This window comes from Canis aureus, chromosome 34 (genome assembly GCF_053574225.1).
Source record: "Canis aureus isolate CA01 chromosome 34, VMU_Caureus_v.1.0, whole genome shotgun sequence".
NCBI lineage: Eukaryota > Metazoa > Chordata > Mammalia > Carnivora > Canidae > Canis > Canis aureus.
Window position 1 is genome coordinate 14109462 of NC_135644.1, and position 24201 is coordinate 14133662.

Consider the following 24201-nt stretch of genomic DNA (forward strand, 5'->3'; position numbering starts at 1 on the left):
AGCATCTCTGGGTCTGAGCTGCCAACAAAAATACACAATGGCTGTCATGAAGTGCCATGGGAAGTCATGAGTCAGATAAGAAGGAAGAAATAGAATATAGAAGAAAAAGAGGAAGAAGAAGAAACAAGCAGATAGGAACGTATGTCGGAGGAAGCGGTCAAGTTAGCATTCACCTTTCAGATGATGTCCAAAGATCACTTTGCTCTCTTATTTTGTACAATATAGTATGTAACAGGGTGGCCATCACCAAACCATAATTGGGTTTAGAAGTGACCCAAGTCGAGCACGACATATAGAGTGGCCAAGAGTTTAGGCACTTCGTGTGCAATTACCCGGCCTCGCTCTCCCCAAGACCTCCCTGAGGGAGATGCCTGACAGCCTGTGACTGACTGACTCATCAGCTACCTTCAGGAACCCACATGAGAGCAGGGATGCCTTGACAGGAATATCACCTATTGTGCCACTCTGCACTGTCCACACTGTGCACAGCTCTGCCTCTGGGCGAAGGTGTCATTTGAAGGACAATGGGCGCCATGACCCTCATTTCTAAGGTACCTTGCTGATGAAGAGAGAAGTGAAGGCAGCTTTGTCTCCACTGAGGCATGGAGGACTAAATCCTAATCCCAAATCCATGTTTATTTCATGAAAAAGCCACTTCTTGCAGTACTCCATTTCCATCCCTATAATACAGGGTAGGCTGTCTTCTCTTTGACAATATATCATGCTACTTATGACATACACATATCTGACCGAGTTGCTGGGTTTAATTAAAGTTGGGCTGTTTAAGAAAGTTGAGCTTTTACAAATGAGAAAGAAACTATGGTACTCACTACTCAAAATACTTGCTTTATGGACCATACTAGAGGTCATAAAGTTTTGTACTAAAGGAGACTTTAGGGGTCATATAACATTCAATCTTCTCATGTGTACAGGGTTGAGGTAACTGAGACCCATAAAGGGTTAGGGGCAGAATCAGGATTAGACCATGAGTCTATCTAATCTCACCAAGTAGTTTCCCCAGCAGGCCAGGTCAGCACAGAGGTGGCATGTTCTTTTTCTCAATGACAACCCAACACACAGAGTTCATCGGGCTCTGCAGTGGAACGTAACCATGGAAGTTCCATTTGCCCACAAATGCTAAAGTTATAGAGCATGAGTATAAAACAGAAACACTTGGCAGAGGCTGAGGTGATTTCATGGCTGTGTCCCGGCATCACATTCTACAGAGGTTGGATCTTGTCTGCCACTGCCCAGGTTCCACCCAAGGGTTGGTAATCTTCCTGGTTTCATACTACTTCTAATTGTTGAGAAGAAACCAAGAGGAGACATGCCTCCCCCTTGTAGAAGTGGCTCTACCCCGGATCATGTCTGTCTCCACGAGTTCCTCCTAAAGTCACCCCATTCAAATCAACTTATTCTAATGTTCCTTAAATCAAACTTGCTCTGGGCTGAGTGTGAATCCAGTTTAATTTTTCATAAGGGGGACACCTGGGTGGCTCAGTGGTTGAGCGTCTGCCTTTGGCTCAGGTTGTGACCGTGAGGTCCTGGGATCGAGTCCCACATCAGACCCCCCCGCAGGGAGCCTGCTTCTCCCTCTGCCTGTGTCTCTGCCTCTCTCTCTGCATCTCTTCTGAATAAATAAATAAAATCCCTTAAAAAAAAAAAAACCTTTTTCATAAGGGAATGAAATTATTCTATATAAAAACAATGTTTTTCTGAAGTTACAACTCACATGCCCAGTATGAAAGCAACTTAGGCAATAGGAGTGTATAAAACAGAAAGTGACATTTTCTACCCCGTCCAATGCCACGCCCCTGAGATAATCATTGTTAGCAGTGGGGTTTACGTCCTCCCTTTTATGCGTGTAGGAACATGTTTATAAATATTTGCCTTTCCAACCTTGCATGATTTAAGGAACTCCTTATTAAAGATCATACGTCAAACTCCCTCTTAATAATGGATTAAGCCCTACCTTGGGGACCCTGAAAACAATAATAATAATGTAAGTTACGGACGAGAGCAACCTGGCTTGCTGTGACTAGTTTAGGCAGGTTTCTCCTAACATGCAAATAAGTCAAATCTGGTCATTTAAAAATAGGACTCCAGCTCTTACTCAAGTTAATCATAAGAACTGCAGAACCGAAGTTATTTCCCATTGCTTTTCTGCTGAGTGGCAGGAAGGTTGCAAGCATAGGAAAACTCTATTTAATACTAACCAGTAGCTTATTTAACATTATTTAGGAATCTTCTTGGCACAGTTTCTCTGGAATTCTATGTTCTCTGGTGAGTTCTTTTGGTTACACTAGTCACTATGTCTAGGCGATGTTCCCCTGATATTTGGGGAAGCGGTTATGACTTGGTCTGATTTGAAGGCACATTCCTTGTAGTCTCGCTGTGACTCAGGCAAGTCTATGCCCAGATACCTGAGGGCTGTGTCTGCACACGCAGTGGTGAGACCAGGTAACCTGAGGTATTGTTTATCTGAAGGGCTCCCAGGCTGCCGAGCACCTGGCAGCTGCTCAAGAAGAAGGGACACCTGTACTTGGGAAAGAACAGTCGCTCCCCATAGTGAGCATTCACCCCTCACAGGGCTATAATTAGTGGATAACACCTTTCAGGCTGACTGCTGGCTCTCGTGGTCTCAGACAAGCGATTAGCTTCCATTGAGTCCTTTCTGGCTGCAACAGGACACACAGGGGTAAGGTGCAGGGAGCATGTATTTAGCACGAGTGCTCGACCAGGCCCCGTGCATTGTGGTCTGTGATACCAAGGAGTCCTGTTTAGCCAGAGCAGAAAAAAACGTAAAGTCTAAGTGATTGTCAGAGCAAGCCAAAGGCTAAGCAATTTGTGCGATTACCACTTGCTTTCCCTCTCAATGAGATACAAACAACTCTGACCTCTAATCTAAATTTCACCACAATTTTCTCTGTGCTCCTGAGTGCCATCGCTGCCTCAATTTCTTGTTCTGCAGAGGAGGGTGAGCAGTGCCTCTCTCCAAAGGAGGATCGATTGGTTTGTGCCAGAGATGGGTGTTGAAAATATAGATCAATGGTCACAAAATGTATTTACAACAATTGCAAAATGCTGCCCCGTTGCCTCTGTTAGTCTGGAATTTTTTTTTAAAAAAATCAATTGCTACTTGAAATAAGCGAGGGTGATGTTTCTCAAACTAAGATTCAGAGTTCTGAAAGAATTCTTTTATAAGATTTATATATTTTTTTAAATTTTTAAAAGATTTTATTTATTTATTTATTTATTTATTTATTTATTTATTTATTTATTCATGAGAGACACAGAGAGAGAGGCAGAGACACAGGCAGAGGGAGAAGCAGGCTCCATGCAGGGAGCCCGATGCAGGACTCGATCCCGGGTCTCCAGGATCACACCCTGGGCCGAAGGTGGGCACTAAACCTCTGAGCCACCCAGGAATCCCCTATGTATTTATTTTAGAGAGAGAGAGTGCCAGCGGGAGGAGAGGCAAAGGGAGAGGGACAGCTTTTCTAGCAGATGCCCTGCTGAGTGTGGAGCCCAGTATGCGAGCTCGATCTCATGACCCTGAGACCACGACCTGAGCTGAAATCAAGAGTTGGACACTTAACTGACTGAGTCACCCAGGCGCCCTGAAAGAATTTTTTAATTTGGCGTTTTCTTTTAGATTATGATCTAAGAAAAGTAATACAAGAGCATTCTGAACCATTGGGATGACCACCTGTGACCAAACGCTATATTGAGTTCAGCACCTGCATTTGTGCTTCCAGACTTGGTGCCGAACTTCGGTGTTGTATACATCACTGCACAAATTGTGTACAAGGAAATGTACTGAATTCATTGGACAACCAATATGATGGATCAATGGATAAAATTTCAGAAACTGTAAAAATTAAAAATACCAGCAGTGACCATAAGGAAGCCTCAAATAATGGTCCTTCATTTTCAAGATCAAAAGAGTCAAGTCAACTGGTGAAATGTAAAACAACTAAACACATCTATGATTAAACCCAACATTAGCAATTTAGTTTCCATAAAATACCATCTATTGCTCATTTGGATTTTACTGGTTTTATAAGTATGGATACTTAATTGATAAATGCATTTTGGTATCATGCTTAATTAACGTTCATAAACCTAAAAAAGTATATACCTAGTTTTGTGTGTGCTTACAGTTCAGTAATCTTACATTAAAAAAATAATTTGAGACTCACTTGGGCTAATATGAATTTTTTTCCATGAAAGCAGTCTATAATTTAATTTGAAAAATGCCTAAGGCATTAACTGCAATTTGGTTTGTTAAATTAAAAAGTATCATTCTAATGTCAACTCTTAGAAAGGAGTTTTGTCAATAACTCTCAGGCAGAGATTTAAAGCTGGTGGATCTTCCTAACATTAATCAAAGTTTTCTTTCCAGTGCACATGTATTCATATAGTCACTTATACACTCATCAAACGTTGAATACCTCTAGGCACTGTGCAGGCATGAGAATGAAGAATATGATAGTATTTTTACCCTCAGGGTCCACAGCATGGTTGATAAACTGAAAAAAAAAAAAAAAATGCCCAGTAGAAATCTACTTGCCTGGGAGGTGAGAAGCCCCTTTGGGGAGGAAAACCCCAACTATGTATGTTTACTCTTGAGCATGTCTACTCAATTGGTAGAGTGACCAAATATGTTATTTATTCCTGTCCTAGGTATCTATACCTGTGATAATACCATTCTGCTTTGCTCAAAATAACTTTGTGATACATTTTTAAGCCTGGGCAAGTCCTACATCATTATTCTACTTTTTCAGGATTTTCCTAGATACTCTTACATGGATTTCTTTGTTAGATGAATATTAGAACATTTTTGTGAAGTTCTCCCTAAAATCCCATTGGCATTCTCATTACAAATTTGTTTAAAAATGAAGCTTAATTGGAGGAGGTTGACTTATTAAAGGGTATTATGTCTACACTGGTAGAAAATAGAACATGTTTCTTCACGGATTCGAATCCTCTCTTACACGTCTCCAAAGGAAACTGGTTATTTCTACAGATAGGTCTAGTGCATTTCTCTCCCTACATAGTTTATGTTTTGTGTGTGTCAATGTCTTACTGTGAAAGATATCTGTATTTTTATTATATTTCCATTTATTGCTTGCACAAAGGAACAGTCTTGATCTACATAATTATTTTATAACTAATCCCCCTAAATGCTTATTCATTCCGATAACTGAGTACTCTCAAGTCTTTTAGCTGAATTCCCCCAATGGCAGATGCCATTTTAACTAATGTTATTAACTCAACATTTCTTTCAGTCTCGTATTTTGCCCATATTTGCATCTGATTCCTCACTACAGTGCTTGTTGTGATAGAGATAAGTTTGGTGATACAATTTTATTAATACAGTTGACTCTCGAGGATGATGTGTCCTACATGGTTCCCAGGTTATTTGCGCCAATGCGACAAATATAATTTGTTTTTCTGTTTCTTCCCTTGGTTTAGACAGTCTTCTAATAGACAGCCTTTCAATTTTTAAAAAAAGGATGATTTTACCTCCTTTTAAATATATATCTCTCATAAAATAGTTTGTCATAAAACAGCAGTGTAACAGGTTCTCAACCTTCACACTACACGCTAGTCAGATGCCTTACATTAACTTCGAATTTAGTGATAACATTGGATAATAACACACTGTTTCATATTTCCAAACAGTGACAGGTCAGAAGCAAAAATCTGGTTGCTAATCTGCTGTGTGCTTGTGCCATGTTAAACTCTGGTTTTCGAGCAGAATTTTGGCATTTTTCTTCTGCTTGCTCACTGCTCTGGCCCAAGGAAATGAGTTGGATGAGTGCCCTCCTTTTTTATTCAGAGATGCCATAGATTAATTTTAAAGACTTCCTTTCATCTACATAACAGAATGGGTTCAGATAGCCTTTTAAGTTATTATCTGCAGTTTGGAACTTTGTGCTGGAAAGTCATAGCAGTCATACAAAAAGGGGTCTGTTAGAAACACTGAACAATGAGAGTTTGACATTTTTCTCCTCCTGCCTCCAGAAAAAAACCAAAGCAACTATTTTATTGCATTTATGTGTTTCATAAAAGAATGTGGGGTTATATTTATACGCCAGCAAGCTTCATGGAAATGACAAAACTGTGCAGCGTGTTTCAGGGGATATTCTCATTAATACCGCATTCCCACTGGGTTGGTTGTGGGAATATGGTCACAAATGATTCCATGTGTCCCGAGAGGCCCTCAAACTGTGTTCTTGTTTAAGTATAAGAAAAATAAGGAGTCATGCTCAATCTGGGATGAAGCTCAGCCTTATTTCGTAGGGGGAGGGCGGCCAGGGAGGGGAGAGGGTAGGAAACAGTGCAGAACACATTTAGAATTTTGGCTGAAATGAGGCTATGTATACAAATATTTTCAACAGAAAGTAAACACAAACGATGTCTTTTTGCCCTTCCATGTAAGTGCTTCTTGGTCGGTCACATTCATTCTCTTTTTTTCTGTTTCCCCTCTTGATTTCATTGATTTTCTGTGAGCCTGCATGTGTGCACATTCTTTGAATATAAATTGCTTTAATTAAAAACCACCTGAGCCAGGAAATTCAGTTCTCAGCTTATCAGGATGAAGATTTAGCAGAAGGTTTTCACGTCCTGGTTGCCCTTCCAGAGGAGCCGTGATTTTCCAGGACAATCTCTTCTTTGAACCCAACATGAAAACATCAGGGTTCTTTTGGGAACAAAGAAATATACATAGGAAATAAAGACATTGTTTTATCAAATCCTCATCTTCTACTCTGACGTAAGCTGGCTAGGAAAGAGAGTGCCTCCTTCCAAGAGGAAAGTGGATCAAGTCTGTTTTCTTCATACCTTATCCTGCTAAACTCGATTGGTTTGACCACTCTGTAGTGTATACAAATATCAGACCATTGTGTTGTACATTTGAAACGAATATAATGTTATCTACCAATTTTACCTCAGTTAAAAACAAAAAAGTAGAATCGAGCTACTGACCCCCCTTCCCTGGAATTTTGTCTCCACCTCCCATCGCTGACCCAGCACCACCCCTGGGCATCCACCACCATTCAGCTAGTATGAACCACGGGCTGCGTAACGGGCCGGATCTGCACTCCTTTATCTGGACTGCTTCGGGCCCATTATTCATCATATTTATTTCAGCTGATTCTGCCTCATTCTGGGATGGGGAGGAGCTTTTGCCGTCCGAATCTGGGCTACTCAGAACAGTTACAGAAGAGCAATAATCCCATTCTATAGCTTGTCTTCCCAAGTGTGACTGCTGGTTGCTTCAGGCCCAAAAGGAGACATTGGGGCGACTAGCCCAGGATACATGTGTCTATACAGTGTCCTCTGACACACATGCTGGGTTTGTGGTGGCCCTCCAGCTTGCCACTGTATGGAGCCAACAGACTAACTGCTTCCCATCCCTTTCAGAGCTCACTCGTTACCCCCCCAAATAATCCCTTTCCCCCCACAGACTCAATTGCAGGTTTGCAGTGACGAGGTCCTTGCTGCATCCTGTTGCTTCTGGGAGTCTTTCCAGTACCCTCCTTCAGGCATCTCCCTCGTTTCCTCTCCCTTCTAGATTCTCTCTCTTTTTTTTTTTTTTTTAAGATTTTATTTATTTATTCATGAAGGAGACAGGCAGAGGGAGAAGCAGGCTCCCTGAGGAAAGCCCGATGTGGGACTCAATCCCAGGACTCCAGGATTACACCTTGGGCCAAAGGCAGGCGCCCAACTGCTGAGCCACCCAGGTGTCCCTCCCTTCTAGATTCTCTACTTGGAATCCAGCTCTTGCTCTCCATGTGGACTTGATGCCAGCCTTACCCCTACACTCATTTTTAGACACAGACTCCAGCCCCCTATACCTCCATCACCGGTCTGAGGTCTTTTTTTTTTTTTTTTAATTTTTTTATTTATTTATGATAGTCACACAGAGAGAGAGAGAGAGGCAGAGACACAGGCAGAGGGAGAAGCAGGCTCCATGCACTGGGAGCCCGACGTGGGACTCGATCCCGGGTCTCCAGGATCGTGCCCTGAGCCAAAGGCAGGCGCCAAACCGCTGCGCCACCCAGGGATCCCCCGGTCTGAGGTCTTAAGACCCCAGCTCAGTCCAAGAGACTTGGGCCCCTTCTGCAAGGCATACCTCAGGACATAAGTCATTATGGCTGTGTGGTACACAGACTACCCAGATTGTATTCATTGTCTCTCAGAGTTCTCATTCTCATTCTAATATCAAGAGTAAGAGAAGTCTAGCCATGCTACTTAACAGTCTGGTACCAGGGGACATTTAAGGAATATCCAAACCAAGTATTGACAAAGTCACATGGTTTAGTTCATATTAAAGTAGTAAGCACTTCAGCAGATATAAACAAAAGGGTACATAATAATCTGCCACTTGGAAACCTAATTTAAGAGATCTATGTTTAAAATATTTTTTTACGCTTACTTAGCACCTACTTCCTATACCACTGGACAAGGTGACAGATAACAGGAATTAATAAAGACATTGTCAGTTACCACAGGAACTGTGCAATGCAATAGGGGAAATAAGACACACAAAGAGCAATGGTGCTCTAATAGATGTGTGCACTGAGCACGCTGATTGGAAGGGATGGGTCATTCTCCAAACCTTTGTCAAAGGCCTGCTGTGTTCCTGAAACTAGGAATAGAGTTAAAACATAGTTCCTGTTTTCAAGAAGCTCACTATCTATGGCAGAGAGCAAAGTAAACAGATGAACACTAAACGATGTGACACAGGGCACACTAGGGAGATAACATGAGATACAATGGAACTCAGAGATGGGGTGCTAAACATAGGTACTCAAGGTAGATACCTGAACACCCAGAACTGACTCCAGAAGTGAACAATTGGCTTTACAAATGGCTAAACCAGTTGATTATGAAAGATCCCTGTCCCTAGCCCAGGCTGGATGGCCAGAAAGTTTCCTGGAGGAAGTAATGCCTGATTAGACACTCAAAGAACAAGTAGAAATTGACCAGGCCAGAGCACTTCAGACAGAGCTAACAGCACATGCAAATGCTTGGTGGGGTGAGCACAGTGCGCATCCAGAAGAATCGGTGTGCCTTCACCAAAACCCCCTGATAAGCACCCAGACTATGTGCACCCACCCAGTGGGGCTTATCAGAGTAAGCCCTATGAAGTGAGGCAGCCTGCTTATTGGAACCATCTAGAAGCCATCAGAGGTGACATTTGACAATAGTCAAGATCGGAAACAACAGTACACACACACACGTGCACGCTATTAATAACCATAAGCCCAAAATACACCCTGATGTTGAAGACCAACCCTTGAGCCAAGAACAAAAAGGGAGAAACTGGTAAATAAAGCAAAGCAGACCACAGGTGGAGGGTGGAAACAAGAAAACCTCAAGAAAAGCCTACAAAAAATTGCCCAAAGGGGGAAAAAAGAGGTTAAGATCAACCCAAAAACTGCTCCAATAATAACCTAATTTGAGACTTAAGAGAAGTTGGCAAGACTGAATGCAGAAATGAAAATTAAATGGAAAATGAATAAATCCAATGTTACAAGTATAGTGAGCATCTGTTGTTTCTGCCTGCTTGGAATCACCCTCATCTGTGTCTCATGGAGCCTCCCCTTCCCGTGAGGGCACAGGGCCACGTGGCTCGAGGGAAGCAGACCCTCCCGGCCCCTTCTCCACCACACGTGTGGGAACGTGACCCAGGCCTGTCTGTGGCCCATTCGCTGTGCCCCCAGGGACGGGTTCACAAGTATGCAAGTGACCAAAGCCTGACCAGACAGTCTCTGCCAGGACTTTTCTGGTGGAGTTTAATGAAGAACCTCTTCTTCACTGGGAGCAGAAAGCAGGTTGCAGGTGAGCCTCAGGATGCTGGAAACCATCTCCACCAGCAGTGAGAGATGGGGTCCTGACGGCATCATTTCAGCCTCTGGAGCTGATGTCCATCCCTGGGTTTCTCTGTTATTTGAGCTCGTTCTCTTTTTTGCTTGAGCTAATTTGAGTAAAGTCTGTTGCTTACAAGCCAAAAGGTCCTGATTAATTCACGAAGGCTCTTAGTCACTAACATCATGTTTGCAAGTGACAGGCATTCCGAGACTCCCCTAAACAGCGAGACCTGATGTACCTCAAGCTCTCACAAATGGAAGCATCGGAAACAAGAGTTAGCTAGGGTTCACAGCAAGCCCTTGGTTCTGATTTATTAAAGAATTTCTGGCTCTCCGCAGCTGCAGGCGCTGGTTTGAAGGCGGTGGCGGGAAGCCGGTGCGCCCGCTCGGATTTTTCATAGTCAGAATTAACCAAACAGGGATCCCTGGGTGGCGCAGCGGTTAGCGCCTGCCTTTGGCCCAGGGCGCGATCCTGGAGACCCGGGATCGAATCCCACGTCGGGCTCCCGGTGCATGGAGCCTGCTTCTCCCTCTGCCTTTGTCTCTGCCTCTCTCTCTCTCTCTCTGTGTGTGTGTGTGTGTGTGACTATCATAAATAAATAAAAATTAAAAAAAAAAAAAAGAATTAACCAAACAAAATAAGCCAAGATGTCTGTGGACCCGATGACCTACGAGACCCAGTTCTTCAGCTTCACACCGCAAACCTGCATGCTGAGAATCTACATTGCATCTCAAGACTACCTGTTTGAAGGGATACAGGCCGTCGAACAGGTCATTCTGAAAAAGCTAGGTGACCTCCCAGGCTGTGAGATCAGCCCCGTCCAGGTTTGTAAATGCGCAGAGAAGTTCCTCGGCTTCATGAAGGGACGTTTCCATAACCTTTTTGGCAGAATGGAGCAGCTGTTTTTGCAGTTGATTCTGCGCATTCCCCCAAACATTTTGCTTCCGGAAGACAAACCCCAGGAGCTGCATCCTTGTAGTGAGGAAGAGTTCCGGCTCCTCCAGGAGGAAATTGAACAGTTACAGGAGAAGTAGAAGACCAAATTAGGCGCTAAGCAGGCCCTTCTCGCAGAATTAGAGGAACAAAAAATTAGGCAGGCCCAACTTAAGCAGACACTGGTTTTGTTTGATGAACTCGAAAATGCTGGCCGAGATTATGGGACTAGTGATTTCAGACTATTAGGGACACTGTGGAATGGGAAGGCAAGAGAATGAAAATACTGTAATTTCTAAGCAGTGACAGGAACCCGTCAGAAAGTAGAATAGGAAGGGATTGATGTGAATGATATTCTGGTGAACTGAATGTCTTACGGGATTTCATTTATTGGCTCTTTCTTGTACTTCGCACTTCCCTCTGTCTGGCCCCACTCTGCTAGGGCATCTACACTACCCTGAACTGATCCTTGGAGCCCGTGTTCCCTAGAGACCTCTCACAGGTGGGAAGGGGTTCCTGGTCCAGCAGCATGTCACCGGGCACCAGGACTGCAGAGAGATCTGTAAAAGCAGTTCCTTGATCAGGGGCTCCTTGTAACCTTGATCCTTCTGACTTATTCTTTGGATGCGATCAAATGAGAAAAAGGTTAAGTGGGCGGCTTTGTTAGGAACCAGCCACTGCATGGCTGGATGGGCGTCGGCACCCGTGGCCTGCTCTCGTCCACGAATTGCCTTACACAGCAAGTTAGCCGATGGGAAGAAGCAAATAGAGAAACACCACCCGTGTGATCCTTAGTAAAGAGGAGAGAAGTTGTTTTCATTCCTAAAATAAATGCTTTCTGTGATCATGAAAAAAAAAAAAAAAAAGAATTTCTGGTACAAAAAGTTCATGCCAACAAAAAGCATTTTGAGTAAGTCAGAAACCCTACCTAATTTGTACCTTCACTCCCTAAACACTTACTGAGCAAGTTGGGGGGCCAGGCACGGTGCACAGTGCTATGCAGAAATGTAAGACGACATCCTTGCATAGAGAAACTTACAGTCTGGAAAGCTGGATGTGTGAACACAAGCAGAGTAAGAGCTATAGTCTGGGACAAAGTGCTGAGGGAGCCCAAAGGGGAATACAAACATCTTCCTTCCATCAGAAGGAAAATCAACCCTTCCACTTTGGGCAGAAGAGATCACCACTCGCTGACCTACCACATTCACTTTAAATGTACTCATCATGGTGGAGAAGAATCCCTCAAGCTTGGAGAAATTTCCATGCTCAGGTGGAAGAAAGGACACCTAGACTGGTTTATTGCCTGTAGCCAGTGCCGGGCACAGTTGCTTTATCTACGTTAAGTCCAAACAGATGGTTTGCAGTGACACAGACGTGCCAGGGCTTTGACGTGTCCTGAGAGCATCTAAACAACAATTCAACAGCTAACTAATGTTATGGTACCGTCACTCAAATACGATTGCCCTGGTCAAAATGTAAGGGGTTGCCAAAGAAGTCAGTAATCAAGATGATTAAGATTTTAATGCAAAAAAATAAAAATAAATGAAATACCAAAATTTTAAATAAAGATGGGATCAGACCCTGTGCAGATGTGGCTTGTCCTCACTTGCCTTACTCCAGTTCCCATCTTGCCCTGGAGATGGTGGCTCTCTGCACCCAGTAAGGTTTGTCAGTCTGTCTCTGTCTTCCTGCCCTAAGTAGCAAAACAATCCTTAAAGTGGGCATGGCTCATGTGCCCCCACGTGGGGCCACCAAAATAATGTGAAGCCAGAAACTGCCTAGAAACCATGCCTCCCTAGGGAGGCAGGCAGGGAGGCCCACCCTGTACCCAATCTAGGCTTGGAAGGAGAAGGAAAACTAGCGTAGATCATGGACCTCTGTCTTCACTGCTTGAGAGAAGGGCAAGGGGACTGGCCTGACTCACCAGGGTTATTGAAAACATGAGAAATGTCGGACCCTCTCCAGGTCCCTGACCAGCCAGATGGCCTGAGGAGTTTTGAAGAGCACAGTGAATCATGAAAGCACGCCATGTCCCCCGTTTCTCCCTCATCCAGCCCGTCATCCAGCCCCACCTTCTGGGAGACCCTGGGGCTCAGTAAGCCAGTTGTAGCACCATCCTCATCAAGCTCCGTGCAAAGCAAAGGGAACGGGGCAGACGTAAAAGGAAAAACTAATGGACTGCCAACTCAGGGTTAGGTGTCTGAAGAGACTGGGACCTAAGATCGAGCCAAGTTCTACCAAACCATCGATTTGTTCATCTCTAAGTTGAAAGTAATGTCTCTCACCCTGCCGTGTGAGGTGTTCCCAAAGAATGAAGACTACAAAACAAAATGGGTTTCAGATACAACAAATCACTCTCTGTATTTAACTAGAGAATTTTTCAAGTTGTTTTTTATTTGCTTTTGACAAAAGGGTAGGGGAGTTCTTGGCATGAACTGTGATTTGCGCTGGATGAGGAAGCATGCCACTTCGTTATCTACATTGCTATGATCAAAATAGCTAACATTTAGGTGCCATACACCCTACTATGTTTATATGTATTATTGCCTTTAAAGGGAGGGTATTTCTTTTAATAATGGAGCTCCAAGAAAGTTAAAGGGAATTTATGTATCTTCTGTTTATTAAAAGATTCATTTTTCATTCATTTACTCATTTGACAAATAATTATGGATGGATAAATAAGTATACAGGTTTTTCCCTTCTACATGCTTAAGGCCTCCAAGGATTACTCCATGTTATCTTAGGAGAGTTTGGAGTTTTATTTGTAAGAAAGAAACCAGTTTAACCAACGATTTTATTATACCAATACCAAAAGTTAACTTGGTCTCTGAACTCATAGCGTTTCCTCTACTGCTACCTTGAGACCACACAGTTTTAAAAATATTTTGACTCGGGCAGGCCTGGTGGCCCAGTGGTTTAGCACTGCCTTCAGCCCAGGGTGTGATCCTGAAGACCAGGGATCGAGTCCCGTGTGAGGCTCCCTGCATAGAGCCTGCTTCTCCCTCTGCCTCTCTCTGTCTCTGTCTCTAATAAGTAAAATAAAATCTAAAAAAATATATATATATATTTGACTCTTGGTGGTCTCATTTTTCGTGGAGAGTCACCCAAATGCCCTGATGTAGTTCATGCAAAGCAGTCATCCGAATGACATTTAGTTAACACCTACTATGTGCTAAGGAACTCTGTGTTGTTCGCTGTGAATATACAGGACAAAATGAGGCACAACTCCCACCCTTCAGGAGATCATTGTTAAATGAAGGAGAAGTACACAAAGAATGATCATACATCATGATTTGTGACAACAGACAAAGTGCTGCACGAGGTGCTGCAGGCACACCAAGGGAAAAAGCACAAAATCCACTTCATCATAACAAACACTGAAGGGTGCCTCAAGAGAAAGATCTACTACAACCAAGTAAGAAAAAGACCCAGGAAGAGTGGTATTTGGAAACCTTACCAGGAAGTGTGGATTATCACACTCTTGAGAGCTGGCCTGTTTTACCCCAGTATGCAAGTTTTTTGGAGTCAGATGGTGAAATCAATCACTGAGGCATCGGATTTCGGAGCCAGCTGGGAAGAACTGGCAAGATTCCACCTCAACGGAATGGCCTGGGAGGGGCAGCCCTCTGGGATAGGCATCTCATGCTATTTGCTTAAACCCTTTTGGGCCTGAGCTGTAGGCAGCAGCTGACTGTACTAGGACACCCCACACACACACACATACACCCCCAGGCATCTCCCAGGTGTCCTGGTCAACCCCACCCCCTGAAGTCATTGAGTCTGGGAGAAGGAGGAGAGAGAGAAACAGAGCACAAGGAAAATTCTCAAATGAGTTAGAAAAATGGATTCTCTATCTCGTGATGCCAGAGGACCCAAATGGACTGAGGCTGGGAGGGGGTTATAATCTCTTCCCAGTTGGCCTTTTATTTTGGTCACATTTCCACAAAATAAGAACTGACATCCATGTGGATTCAAGTCACTTGGAAATAGCCCCTTCTCCTTCTTGCCAATAATTGTAATTCGTTTCCCATACATGCTATTCGAAGGCTATTGACTATTGACACGTTCTACAAGGAGTAATTTGCTGAACTGTGGAAGTGTGGTGAGCACAAGTAAATATCCAGCTGTGAGAAGTCTGAGGCCCAGACAAATGAACTGAAGTGTCACACAGGATGTTAGCAGTAGAATAAAGTGTTGAAGACCATAGCTGAGCTCTGGACTCCCAGCTGAGGGCTTTGGTCAGAAGGCGTCTTGTGTGTTAAGGCTCTCGCTCATATCATAATACTGAAGAAGAAAGAATGGGAGTGCTTACATTTGTGAAGGCTTTTTTTTACATATTAACAAGCTTTTGTGTGCTTTTTTTTCTCTTGGCAAGGCTGGTGTCTCTTCCTAGCTATTAGCTCAGTCCCTTACTGCACTTCAGGTTCTTCGAATCCGGGTGAACAGCCCTAAAGCTCAGCCCAAGACAACTATTCACATTCCCCAGTCTCCACACATCTGCTGTGGAAGGGCTGCCTGGAAGCCTCCCAGGGCAAGTCCTCCTGAGGGAAGGGGAGAGAATACCACCCAAAGAGCTCTGGAGTTCCCGCCACCTCCAGCGCGCTTGTGTTCCTGGGCTCTGGCAGGGACCATCATTGGAATTTAGCAAGAAGCCTGCAGAATAATGACTATTGCTGTGAGGCTGACAGCTGGTAAGGACTCATTAGGGAGTGTCAGTTTTCCATAGGCAACTGCATTTCTGAGAAAAGGGCCTGACCTGGGCAGGGGAGGGGGGAAACCCCCACAAAACCAGCAGCTATTTCTATTTCAAGAGAACAAGTTGTTGAATCTGAAGTGACAAGAGAGTTCACAAACCCCTTAATCGCCCACTTCTGGCACGTGCCATCCACTCTTGAGACTAAGATGTGGGTCAAGACTATAAAAGAAGCCCTTGATGAACCTTCTCTCTCCCACCTCCAAGCACATGCTGAGAACATAGCAAACAGCCTCAGGAATTCTTCACAATCATGGAGGAAGTTGGGGAGACTAGGTTTTGAGAGATGAGACCAACCACATATGGCACACACTTTATATATCCATATCATATATCCCTTAATCATATTTGGGAAATCACCAGTAAGTGCATGTATGGTGGCCAGTGCCTTGAAAGAAATGGGAGAGGCACCAGATACCATCCCTGCCCTGAAGGAGCATACAGTCTGGAATGAGAGCTAACCCCTTGGACAAAAAGGTCAAAACAAGACTGAGCTCTACACATAATTCAGAGATAGTAGTATCTTGTGGCCCGTATAGAGCTTAGGGACCAGCCAGGTCACTAAGAGAGCTGGATGTGGTCCTCAGCCTCCCTTTCTTCAGGCCCTCTCTAGAAACATCTTCTCAGGTGTCTGTCCCTGTCTTCTCACTCAACTAACTCATCTAGTTCGGTGGTTTCCAAGAACCCATTTTAGGACTCTCTCCGTTGCTGCTGGATTCAAATGAGCATAATTCAATTCAATTCAAAAGAGCATAACAGTTGACCTTCATCTTGGCAGCACATTCGAATCATGTAGGGAACTTTAGAGACTACCTGTGCCCAAGCCCTATCCCAGACTGATTGAATCAGAGTCCCCAGGAAAGGGGTTCAAGCATCGGATTCTAATGGGCAGCCAGGTCGAGAACCACCGACTGAAGCAAGAGAGGGTAATTTGCAGACTCATAGAGGAAAACCAGAGGAAAGGCCTGGTGCCGCTGCCCTTCAGGATGACCAGAACCAGGACAGTGAGCACTGTGAAGACCTTCTCTATTCCCCAGCTCATTCTCCCACATATCTGCTGCATCTTCTCAGACCAGTTCCTCTGTGAGATGGGAATCACCACTAGCAGCAGCTCTGACTCACACTCTAGCAGCTAAAGAAGACAGGGTTTCCTTCTCCCAGTTCCATTTTGAACCTCCCAAACCCCCAATTAAAAGAAAGCAAAAACGCTGATTGGCCACACAGGGGTCATGTGGCGCCCCTAGACTTGTGTTGAGATATTATCCCTGGTTCACGTTCAAGTTCCTACCGCTGAGGAGGGGTGCTAGGAAACTAAAATAGAGCCTTGCTATTCAAAGGGAGGGCCATGGACGAGCAGTGTAAGCAATACCTAGGCACCGGTTAGAAATAAAAATTCTCAGACCTATCCCAGAGCTGCTGATGCAGAACCTGCCTTCCAGCGAGATCCCCAAGTGATCTGCATGCACACAAAAGCCGGAGAAGGACCGCTCTACGCTCTGCATCATTTCTCAGGTCGGCAAGAATATAGGTATCCTTTTCTCTTGGTTTCACATCAAAGCCTCAGGAATAGGATGCCACCACTCCCCCGTCTCTGCTTCTGACAGCAGCAGTACCAACCCTGGGTATTGCCCGGTGGGCAAGAAACCCAACTGAGTTCCTTGCGTTATTTCATTTTCCCCTTCTTAAAAGCTGGCTCTGCTGGCCTGTGGGATGGGGTCTGTAGTTTGCTGCAGAAGCCAATATGGAAGAGGAAGAGGTCCAGCAGCTGGTGCTTATCAGCCACACCCCATCATACACGCAGATGTGTCCATGCTGACCTTCCTGGCTGAGGATGTGTGGGAACTCTGAGCTTCCCATGGGAATGGATGAGAAGGTTGATGTAGGTGTGGTGGCACCCTGCCAGTTGTCCTGAGTACAGAGCCCCAGCACCTCTGCTAATCAGTAAGAGGGATTTGCCTCTAAAACCTGGAAGCACGTGGGAAGCACAAACATATCATCGAGGTGTCACTCTGCTCAGTGATGCTCTGTGTCCTCCCCGGGGGATATCATCTTCACCTTGGGTGTGCTCCCGAAGCTCCAAGCCCATCTTCTGTGTCCAGGCAGTCAATCCATTTTTTCTCTTACCTTTTCCTTTCCCGGTCCATCTCCTTTCCCAGTTGCCAGAGGCAAGGGTGAAAATCAGGGGGCACTCAATAAACATTAGTTGAAGAAATAAATAGATGAATACATAAATAAGTGAACGCATCTGCTTTGATGGATAAATAGCTTCCGTTCTGGGAAACTACCCAGAATAACCACATGAAAATCATCACTTCTGTTTTGTTTATATCTCTCCTGCATCTCCATCCTCCACACACGAGAAGTCCTCTATGAATTTGTGCTTGAGACCCTCAAGTTTTTACTGTTCCTCATTCGAGCTATAGGAGAAGCCTGCCTTTGGTCTCAGTGCCTTTTTAGCAGCCATGCCCATAGGGATGAGGATGATTCCCACCCCCCTCACCCCCATCATTTGAGTGTCTTCATCCCAAGAAAAGATACATTTCTACCGCCTCATTGCAGAGCAGGATTAGAACCCAGAGCTGGCCTCGGGACTCTGCTTCATCTCATACAGGAGTAACTGGCCTCCAGGAAGGGACTGGATCTGCCCAAGGCAACACAACCAGGACGGGTTTCCCGAGTTTGGATCCAGTTCTTACTCCTTTTACATCTAGGTGCAGCCTACTGATGGCCCTGCTATCAGCCCTCAGCTTTGGGGCAACCATGCTGTCACTATCCTGTGACTAGAAGACAGCCTATGAGAGGGCCCCTAAATGTGCCACGCAGTGGCGCCGCCTCCACTGGGGGCTGGTGGAAGATGGACCAACTAGGATTCCCAGGGCCAGTTCCACAACCAGCCCCAAGTTACAGACCTGATTTTCCAAAAGCCCATTTTTTTCTGTCTCCTTTAGCCAACCCAAGCAGCAGTAGAGAGGATTTTGCTCAGACTTTCCAAAATAACTTCCCTTTGGGCTACGACCAAGCATATGCAGCTTGGGGCCAAAGGAATATGGAGAAGTTTATGAGCCACTAAAAATAGACAGTTACAACAGAAACTCCCTCCTTCCTCTGCCATTTTCCTTGTTGGCTACCCAACCAGGAAGGCGGATTCCAACCGGGAAGGCTGGAGGGAGCAGCACATGCTCCAAGCTACGGTGTGATCAGATGGGAAATAAGGAAGAGTAGTGTCGTTGCAAGACTAGGTATGACCTAAATAGCACACCTGGACAGTAGAGGACCCATCGGCATATCCTCTGGCCCGAATTCTCCCTCCCACAGCTGGAGAAGGGCCGAGGCAGGGCTAGCAGCAGGACTAAGCCCCGGTAAGAGTGGCCAACCCACCAGAGGCCTCCGCTCATTTACAGGCTCTCATCTCTTTGGGTAAAGGAAGCCAGGTTTAACCATGCAGTAGATTCAAGAATATTCCAAAAACAATTCTAACAGTGCAAACGGTTTCTTCAAAGTATGTTTGGGCTGGTTTTGTGGACTATCCTTTGCCTTCCACCTAGACTAGGTCTGTGCCTGGCTGCTTGAAAGATTGTTTCACTTTATTCACTTTATAGAGTCTGGAAAATAAGCAAGTTAGGTCTTTAGGTCCTGATGTACCTGGTTTCCTGCCAGCTGCATACCAGGAATCCTTGAAATACACTCCCTGAGGTTAGGCACCGAGACTCAGAGGCTTGAGTTAGCCCAGTGTCCACGAGGCCTGTACGACACTCTCTATGGCACTGGGATGAACTTGTAGAACCCACCAAGAATGAGGATCAACCCAAGTGCTTAAGAGGAAGTAGTTGTGTATTTGATGGGTTCTAAGCAAATGACTTATGAACCTTAGGCTATATAGGTATGCCGTAAAACACCTGAAGTTACTGCAAGTAATAAACCAAGAATTACAGAGGTCTGCAGAAGAGAAGGCACACCTTTTCCACCCACTTTGTCCAAAAGGTGAATGGGTCTCTGATATAATTCTCCCAATACTGATTCTCCCCCTGCCAAAGGAATAATTTAAGGTTGAACATGTTCCAAGCATCACCTGTGTACTTCTTACACTTGAACTCTCTTTATGTAACTCTGCACCGAACAGTGACCCACTGTTGTAGGATGGCTCCATTCTTTCTTTTTAAAGACTTTCAGGGGAGAACCAGAGCCCCCTCCCCCCCTTTACTGGCCTTTATAGTGTTTTAACAGCTCTTTACAGAAAATAAAGTCATCCTTATTCCTAACCTGAATCCCTCATGCTGCTGTGTAAATCCATTTCCTCTTGTTTGGGTCTTGGTAAAGATAGGAAACACCTGGCACCCTTCCTGTGTCTGTTGTACATTTTGTCTCAGGCTTCCCATTTTAGTCTTTTTCTGTCTTCTTATCCATCTCTTCTTAGTCCTCTCTAAATTCTTCATCTCCTATCCTTGGTAGGAATTCCAGAAGTGGTCACGACACCCGAATTTGGACACCAGTGTCCATAATTCATGTGATGTAAATAACAGATAAAATAATTATATATGTATATATGCATGTACATAATCTTTTTTTATTTTTTTTAACTCACTTCATCCATTTCTTCCATCCCCCACAATCAGCCACTAGCAATCAGCAATCTGTTTTCTATATCTATCTCCTTGGTTTGTTGTTGTTTGGTTCGATTCCACATGTAAGAGAGATCATATAATATTTGTCTTCCCCTGACTTATTTCACTTAGCAAAATGCCCTTGAGGTCCAACCATGTTGTCACAAATGGCAAGATTTTATTCTTTTTTATAGCTGATTAATATTCCATCATGTGTATATATACACTACATCTTCTTTATCCATGTGTCCATTGATGAACACTTAGGTTGTTTCCATATCTTAGTTATTGTGAATAATGCTGCAGTGAACACGGAGGTGAATAGATCTCTTTGAGTTAGCGTTTTTGTTTTCTTTGGATAAATACCTAAAAGGGGGGTTGCTGGATAACATGGTAGTTCTATTTTTAATTTTTTGAAGAACCTCCATGCTATTTTTTCCAGTGGCTACACCAATTTATGCTTCTACCAACAGTGTACAAGGATTCCCTTTTCTTTACATTCTTGCCAACACTTGTTTTTTCTTGTCTTTTTGATAATAGTCATTGTGACAGGTGCGAGGAGAAATTTACTGTGGCTTTGATTTTTTATTTCCCCTGATTTTGACCATCTTTTCATGTCCCTGCTGGCCATCTGTAGGTCTCCTTTGGAAAAATGTCAACTCAGATCTTTTGTCCAGTTTTTTTATCAGATTGTTTTTTTACTGATGAGCTGTATGAGTTCTTTACATATTTTGGATATTAGCTCCTTATCAAATATATGATTTGCAAATATTTTCTCACATTCAGTAAGTTGACTTTCATTCTACTGATGGTTTCTTTTGCTGTGCAGAAGCTTCTGAGTATGATACAATTCCAGTTGTTTATTTTTGCTGTTGGTGTCAGATTCGAAAAATCATCACCAAGATCGGCATCAAGGTGTTTACTGCCTGTTTTATTCTAGGAGATTTATGGTTTCAGGTCTTACATTAATATCTCTAATCTATTTTGAGTTAAGGTTTGTGTATGGTGTAAGATAGTGGTCAAATTTCTTTCTTCTACATCTGGCTGCTTGGTTTTCCTAACACCATGTATTGAAGAGACTGTCCTTACCCAATGTGTATTCTTGCCTCCTCCATCATGAATGAATTGACTATATATGTGTGGATTTATTTGGGCGTTCTCTATTCTATATTATTGATCTATGTATCCGTTTTTATGCCAATATCACACTGTTCTGACTACTATTGATTTATCACATAGTTGGAAATCAGGAAGCTTGCTGCCTCCTTATTTGTTCTTTTTTCTCAAGATTGTTTTGGCTATTCAGGGTCTTTTGTGGTTCCATACAGATTTTAGGACTACCTTATTTCTGTGAAAAATGCCATTCGTATTTGAGAGGGATTGCATTGAATCTGTAGATTGCTTTGGGTGGTATGGCATTTTAACAATATTGATTCTTCCAGACTATGAACATGGAATATCTTTCCTTTTTTACATGTCCTCTTCAATTGCTTTAACCATGTCTTATAGTTTTCAGAGTACAAGTCTTTCACTGCCTTGGTTAAATTTATTCCTAGGTATTTTATTCTTTTTGATGTGATTGCAAATGGGATTGCTTTCTTAATTTCTCTGTTATATGTGTATACAAATGCTACAGATTTTTGCATATTAATTTTATATCCTGCTACTTTACTGAATTCATTTATTAGTTCTAACTAACTGTATATATATATAATCTTTAAAAAGGATTTTCATTTTCATTAGCTCATTTGAGCCTTGAAACAACATTCTGTGAGATGAGGGAACAACTATTATTATTTCTATTTTGCAGATGAGAAAACTTGGGGAGTTGAAGTAAATTACCCAGGATCACAAATCTAGTAAGTAGCTAAACAAGGAGCCAAACCCAAACCTTTTAATCCCCAATGCAAGGCCCTTTTCCTGACACCTTCTCATCTGTTGTGAGTAAATCCTACCTTGTAGAAGGACTGTGTGGACCAGGCCCCTGTCTGTGTAGACCAGGCCCCTTCCTCCATAGTTCCTCTGCATTCTTTTCATCCTTATGTCAGAGCACAGCAAACACTCCATTCCACTTGCTTTTTACTCCTGGAGGGCAAAGACCAGGTCCTACTCATCTTGGAATCCTGAATCCTCTTACCTTACACAATGGGTTGGCCCCTGTAAATACTCAACAGGCAGTAAGTAAAGTGAATGGTAATGAACATAGGGAGACATGGAGAAGGGTATTTATGTGATTAAGTTTGCTACTATGAGGTAAATAGGCTTAAGGGAACAAAAGATAAAATTACACAACTCCTTTAGAGCATTAAATGAAGCTTCCACCTTGACAATTTTTATGAAATAAGCTTTACTAGTCATGGTGTATTATCCAGCATTGTAACATTCTGATTATAAGTAGGTATTTTTGTGGTTATAAAATATTTAAAATGTATATAACACTAATGTTAAACATTAAATCAACTTTTGCATGTCACTTCAAGTCCAGGAAACCCCTTCCTCATGCTAATGGAGAGTCACATTCTCCATAGTAAAATGGAAAATGGCCCTTCCTTTTTAAAAACGTTTTCCCAGAACATCTCCACACAGTAAATGTCTAATCTATCACTAAGTACAGGGCAAATATTTATTGCTCACACTGATGGGTCACATTTTTATTCCTAACTTCCCATAAGATGCTACGTAGGATAAGCTAGCTTAACATTTATGAAGTATTGCCATCATTTTTTGTCCCATAAAAAAAAAAAAAAAAATCCAGCATATTAGAAAGCCCAACCTCTGTTTAAAGAGTGACCTGGCTCTTAACTTCTTTATGGTTTGGAAGAACCTAAAGTTTTGATAGTTAAAACTGCATATTGGAGCTATGGTTCACATCTAAAAGCATAGTTTTAATCTAAGCACTTTATATATCTGGAAATTTTATGTCCTCAATAACATACTGTAAAAATGGTCTTATACCTTGCTTGCAGAAAACAAAAACCCACATTCAGTTTCATAGTCATGCATGGTTTGCAAATTAGGAGCCAGCAATGCATCAATAACAGTGTCTTCTCACAACTAATGAAAGCCTTAAAAACCATGTACTTATAATATTTAAATTTTCTTTCTATTTTTATTCACTGTGAAAACTTAAGAAAAATAGTAGTGCTTGATGTTATTGCTAAAGTACCATTATAGGATTAAAAGAAAAAAAGCAAAGGCTGAGTAATTGTTTATGTAATTATTTATGGCTTCTTATCTAAGATCAAATTTTTTTAGGTTCTCCAAAGGGAGAAGGGAAGTGGTTGTTTCCTGTACACAAAACTTGCTTTGTCACAATCAACAGTTTGGAGACCATAATAGGTGGTGTAGAACTTGATGGTTTCTCCACCAGAAAGGACATTCCCTAAAGACTTTCAGCTGAGCTCTTTGATTTTGATGAGCCCAAAGTTCCCTTGCTGGCAGCCATGGTAGTGCTCAACAGGAGGAAATTTCTGGCATTTTCAATTCTCACAACTTGGAGATCCCTTTTGGCTCAGAGAAGTCCAGTGTGATTCAAAAAAAAAAAAGGATAGAACATTTCCCACAAATGAAAACCTTGATTTTAAGCTAAAGTGTCATAGCCTGGACTACAATTTGGTACAAGAAATATCTTAGCAAGCTTCTCCCTTAGTAAGGGAGAACACAGTAATTCCTGAGGGTTAGCCAGACTGAAACTGTAGGTAACCAAAGACTGGCTTCCAAAAGATACTGCACTTGCTTGCTTGAGGGTGTTGAGTGTTTGGGGGGGGGGGTGTCATTCTGTCACCCCATTGCAAGACTTTTGTCCAAAGACTTGACTAAGAAACCAAATGAGAGCCAGAAAGTGAGGCCATGGCCAGTGGAAGTTCAGCACTTGGTTTAGACACATCAGGCCTTAGGCTTGATGTTAGGAATCTGGAAAGTTGATTGGTTAGTGTAGACTGCAAAAAAAGCAAATGTAAGAGTGAGCTGACTGGATCCAATGACCAGTCTCTCAGGCTGGATCATGTGGCCTGAGAATGTGTTTGGGGT

The 24201-nt window shown here is 43.2% G+C and overlaps 1 long non-coding RNA gene and 1 pseudogene across 1 annotated transcript in view; both read left to right on the top strand.

Moving 5' to 3' along the window:
* LOC144304502 (uncharacterized) overlaps positions 1–24201 on the top strand; it is a 52834-nt gene that overhangs the window by 15985 nt on the left and 12648 nt on the right. The window contains exon 2 of the long non-coding RNA XR_013371450.1: positions 21983–22031. This is a non-coding gene — a long non-coding RNA (uncharacterized LOC144304502). The remainder of the gene's footprint in view (positions 1–21982; positions 22032–24201) is intronic.
* Positions 10533–13824, top strand: LOC144304577 (protein MIS12 homolog; annotated as a pseudogene).